Genomic DNA, 6000 nt, shown 5'->3' on the forward strand with positions numbered 1-6000 from the left:
TCCAGTCAGCCTCCTCCAAGACCCCCAATTTCTTCCCCCAAGACCTGGCACTCACTTGTCTGCATCCTAAAAGTCAAGGTCAGCCACTGGTTGATATTATCCATGAGCTTCACTTATCTATACCACAGCCGAGTGAGCTCATCCTGACTTAGTCCTCCTGCCTCTGGATCATCTCACTCAGCAGAAGCCCCTCCAGTGCCATCCTGCTGTCATGACCTCACGTTTTAGCTTACCTTCAGGGTACTTAGTCTTCGATCCATCATTTTGATTTGTTGTGGTGCTAGAAATCAAACCCTCACACTTGCAAGGCAACTTCTCTACCATCGAATCACATCTCCAACCCCAAATATTTCATTTTTTACTACCGATATTTTCTTTCCGTTTCTGGATTTATTAAAAAATAAAAAACACCACAAGGTGGAAAGAATGCAATTTTAAAGAAAAATGGGGAAAGAACAGGAGACTATTTAGTTTCAGTATTTATAGAATCAAAAAACAACTCTTGATTAAAAAAAAGGAACTTCAGAACATTTTTCTTACCTTGCTTATTGTTAAAATATATATAGTCAAAGTTATTTTTTTATAGAACCTTTAAACAAGAGAAAATTCTTTAGGATGATCTAAGTTCTTGAACTAAGAGTTCAACCCGAGCCACTCTTGTAAGTAATGACTCAGCAGAGATGCACAAACAGCTCCCAGCACCCTGGGAATGCTCACACCAACCCCGCTCGCACCCCGGCAGGAAGTAAACAACATCGGTTTTCAGCCTGACTGGCACCTTCGAGCACTGGGCTCAGAAATTGTAATTAAAAACTATTTAAAAGACTCATTTCACAGTTTACTCCTGGGAAGAAGCACATGTTGTTCCAATTCCATTGCTCAGAAAGCCTCCCACACCAGCACTGAGAGAAACTCCGAGTTCTTGGAGGAGAAACACCTGCTGCCCGCCTGCTCGCTCTGTCAGTGGCCCCTCAGCACCCACTCCCAGGCAGAGCCCAGCCCGTCATCCCCGGCCGGCCCAGGGTGCTCCCCACTCCAGAGCACAGGTTAGACGCCCGCCCACGGCGTCATTCCCCCGGCAGCATCACACAGTGGTACAGACAGGCTGTCAGCCTGAGAATGTGACTTGGCAAGTTCCTCTCCCAGCTTTCAGGTTATTAATCTCCACCAAAAGCACATCACTTGCTATTGAGATGCAATCAATAAGAAGGAGGAAGCACTCCAAACACAGTGGAGTGGACAAGCATGCTCAGTGTCAAGGACCTCAAGAACTAAATTAAACTAAGTGGAGTTTAGAAAGGAGTTTGAAAAGGAATTCCTGCCCCAAGACCAACCAAGAAATGGCAAAGTGAGGGATGGAGAGATAGCAGAGCGACAGGGCATTGCCTTGCATGAAGCTGACTCGGGAGAGGCCCGGTTCGATTCCTGGCATCCCAATGGTCCCCCAGCCTGCCAGGGGGGATTTCTGAGTGCAGAGCCAGGAGGAACCCCTGAGTACTACTGGGTGTGGCCCAACAACCAACCAATCAATTCATCAATAAATAAAGTTTTAAAAAAAGAAATGGCAAAGTGGCGGGATTAAGAGACTCCAATGTTTATGAAATTAAAAAAAAGCAAGCCATGCTTGCTTGTACAATTTACAGAGTGCTTGTGTTTCTATGTGCTGATCCGTTTTATTGAGCGGCCAAGGACAATGCATTTGTCATTTATTTAAGATGTGCACCGGATGACTTACTTGGTGGACGCCTGCCTTGCAGTAATGCCGAAGCCTCCTGTTCCTAACTACCCCCAAAGCATTTGTGTATAAGAAATAAAACTCCTTGTTTCAAGACTGTAAATGGCATTTGATGGGACTTGTTAAATACTTTGTGCAATTCATTCCTTTATAATATGTGTAGCCCTATATTCTATTACTGCTTTAATATCACCGATGAAGAGGCAGAGCCTTGGGTAGGCAAACTAACATTCTACGAATCATGTGGGTGGTAATCTTAAGCCCCTTATTTCCAGTATCTCCTTATGGAGATATCAACCAAGCAAATATATCATAGGTCTTCATGAATGATCTAGGATTAATTTTATAACTCATCAGAATCAAAATTCAAGGGATAATTTGCATGTTTAGGCCATGCCCACTTTTATAGAAACCATGGCTTCATTTTGTATCTAGCGACTTCCCAGACGTATTCAAGTAGTTTCTCATATTTCATATTTTAAACAAAGACAAACAATATTGTTTTCAACTCTCTCAGGCAATGGAAATATCTCTGTGCACTTATGACTTCAGACTGGCCCCATCCTGAAACATTGGACAGATTAGGTCAAGGCGTGGCTATTTATCCATCCTGGAAGAAAGAGAGATCATGGGTACTGATGTCACAGGCATTGAGGTTGTTTTCATGTTAGAGTCACTAAGAGTTAAATTGGACTGAAGATATGGTCCAAGGGTTAAGATGCTTGCTCGGCATGCACCCAACCCTGGCTCAATCCTCAGCACTGCTTAAAATCCCCCAATCACTGTCAGTAGTGAACCGTTAGCAGGAAAATTTCCTAAGCACCATCAGGTGTCGTCCCAAACACAAAACCAAACCATCAAAAACAGAGAAAATGTTTTTGTTGGACAGAGAGATACAGAGATACAGAGAGATACAGCTTGGGTGATATGTGAACAGTGAAGGCAGAACAAAGATTAACAAGGCCCCAGAACTGGCTCCACTGTGAAAGAATTCAATGCTTTGGAACTTCCCCTCAAACCCAAAATCAGTAGGAGAGTCCAGATGTTAAGGATCATTTCCCTTGACCTTTTGGGTGCCTATCCTCTCATTGGACACTGGCCCAATTACAATTACGAAGCAAATAGAAACTTTAACTTTCTTGCTTTGGTGAAACTTCTATATGTGATTTTGTGTTAGACAGAAATATTTTAAACAAGTTATTTCTCAGTAACAATGAGAAATGCCTATTGGAATAGAGCTAGCAGCAAAGGAAACCCAGAGAGAGACACAGTCACTCCTGAGCTAAAACTCCCTAGTTGAATCTTGTTTTCTCCCTCATAGCACTGATGCAGATGCTCACCATTGGTACCTTATGCTCAGATATGGTTTGATACACATTTCAGGGCCAGCATCAGCATATCAACATCACATATAAGTCCAAGGAAACCATTCTCCTGTAGGGGAACATGGCAGAGTCCTGAGGAAAGTGAGGGGAGAGTGACTAAGAAACACCACCCCAAAGATTCTAAACAACTGAAGCTCTCAAATGCTTAATGATTCAAGGGTAGACACATGTCCAGGTTGCCGGGGAACCTTTATAATAATTATCTCAGATGAGGACAATGAGTCCATTCAGGTCAACCAAGGAGAGAACAATCCTGACCATGATGTTCTCCTCAGGAACTGTCTGCCTGTGGGGGCACACTGTGAGGTTGGCATCTTTGCCAACTACAAAGGCACTGAAGCAGGGAGTTCAGGCTTCTCCAATTACAACTGGGCTTCTTCCCTGAGGGAACTTGCCTCCTTTTCTGCTCTACTTCCTACCTCCTCTTGAGATGATCTTTTCCATGTCAGGGGCACAGCTGATGATCACACCTGATAAATGGGTCAAGTTGGGGCGCTCAATTCTGTGTCCCCAGAATTCTGTCTATCAGAACTTTTTGAGATAGTCTATCTATTTAAATCTCCCTCTCCAGTCATCAGAGTGTTTTGGGGGTATCCAAAACTCTCTTCTGTCTATGCCTAGCACCTAACACAGTTCTTTACAGAGGTACAAAGCTGGACTGGATACACCAGTGATGGCTAAGGAAGGATAGAGCTAAATATCCAAACTATAGACTCAACCCCATGGACCCCATGAAAACCAAACATGAACAAATGAACTTTAAAATGGTGCCTGTTGGACCTGAGCATTTGCCTTGCATGCACTTACCTAGGACAGACTGTGGTTCTATCCCCTGGCTTCCCATATGGTCCCCCAAGCCAGGAACAATTTCTGAGTGCATAGCCAGGAATAACCCCTGAGCATCACTGAGTATGGCCAAAAACCAAAAAAAAAAAAAAAAAAAAAAACGGTGCCTGTCAAGATGTCAGGCTGGCAGTGTGGATGTCAGCAAGAAATTCTGGGGACAATGGTAGAAGGAAGTTGACATTGGGGATGGAATCAGCATTATCTAAAACCCAATTATGAATAACTTTGTAACTCATGGTGCTTTAATAAAATAACATTTTTGGACCAGAGAGATATCACAGTGGTAGGGCATTTGCCTTGCATGTGGCCGACCCGACAGGGAACTGGTTCTATTCCCAGCATCCCATATGGTCCCCCAGTCTGGCAGGGGCAATTTCTGAGTGCAGAAGCCAGGAGTGGCCCCAAAACCAACCAAACAATTAAGTAATTAATTAATTAATTAAAATTAAATAAAATAACATTTTTTTAAAAATGCTTTGGATTATCTCAGTGGGGGGATTGGAATAAAGGAGAGAGAGAAGAACAAAAATGAAGATTAACAAAAAAATATTCCAGGCACTTAAAGAGTAAGAGAGAAAGGAGAGAGAGAGAGACAGAGAGAAGAGAGAAAGGACCCACCCCTCATCTCAAACCTCTTGACAATTGTAGAGCTTATTATTTTTATTAAATTTTCACAAATTTATTTTCATACATTCTTTTTTTTTTTCATTTTTTTCTTTAATTGTAGACCTTTTGATAAAAAAGAAGAAACTTGTCCCATGGAAACTTCCTTTAGGCTTTGCCTCAGGCAGAAGTGCAAAGCAAACACAGCAGAAGCAGTGATTTCATTGTCAAATGTTGTGGGGGTGTAAAAAAAAAATGCCTCCCTTTCTGGCTATCATGCAGAAAACCAATTTCTCCTCCCTGTCTCTCCGAGTTATGCTCACACACTCTAATACGTTCAGAGCATTTCTCACCGAAAAGTGTCTAGATGAAGCGACTGAGGTTGATAAATAAAATGTGATGGAATATTAGGCATGTAGTCACACAAGTGCACACACATGGATTCTCAGCAGCATCTATATTAAATGACAGCCTCTGGTCAGAATCAGGGCACTGTGCTGTGAGGTGTGGGATGTGTATTTATCTGTTCTATATAAATAACAGGACATGAGATATGATTGTTGAGAAAAGGAACTTAACAACTACACTGCAATATCGGCTTTAATTTTATGGTTTGGGTGGAATTTGAGGTGACACCCAGTAGTGCTCAAGACTTGCTCCTGGCTCTGCACTCAGGACTAGGAAAACATAATTGGGTGCTGGGACTGAACCCAGGTTTGCTTTGTGCAAGGCGAGTGCCCTCTCAGGTGCTCCAGCTCCCAGCTCCAGCTCCCCGGTTTTATTTTTAGAGAACCTGAGACAAGTTATTTATCCATTTGACAGAGCCTGTGGCTGCCCAGGTGCCTTTTCTGTGCTTTATAATTCAAAAAGCTCAGAAAAACTGAGCCGGTTTCTGCTGGCAGGGCCGGACACATCTCTCAGCCCCCTACTGGGTGGCAGGCAGGGCACTGGACTAACTGCTGGGCTCCGTGTTTCGGCCTTTACAACTGATGTTTGCCTTTCTGGGGCTGCACCAGGCTGCCTGGGCAAAAATAAAACGGCTCCCTATGAAGGATCAAAACAGTCTGTGAGACATTTTTGTTATTGAAAATGGTTTTCTTGGTAATAATACCCGGAGACAATAGAGACAAGGGCGAGGAGGACTGGTCAATGGTAGGAAACTTGTCACAAAGACTGGGGGATGCAGTGAGGTCAGAGGGGGAGGGGAGAGAGAGAGAGAGAGAGAGAGAGAGAGAGAGAGAGAACACTGTGACAATGAGAGTTCGAAATGATATTCTGGACAAAAACTGAATGCTGAAAGGAGATAAAGTGATAAGCATGATGCCCCTTCAGTAACAATATTGTAAACCAGTGTCTAAAGGGGAAAAAAAAGAAAGGAAGAGGAGGAAGAAGAGGAGGAGGAAAAGAAGAAAGAATAAAAAAAGGAAAAGA

Source organism: Suncus etruscus, chromosome 12 (genome assembly GCF_024139225.1).
Source record: "Suncus etruscus isolate mSunEtr1 chromosome 12, mSunEtr1.pri.cur, whole genome shotgun sequence".
Taxonomy (NCBI): Eukaryota; Metazoa; Chordata; class Mammalia; order Eulipotyphla; family Soricidae; genus Suncus; species Suncus etruscus.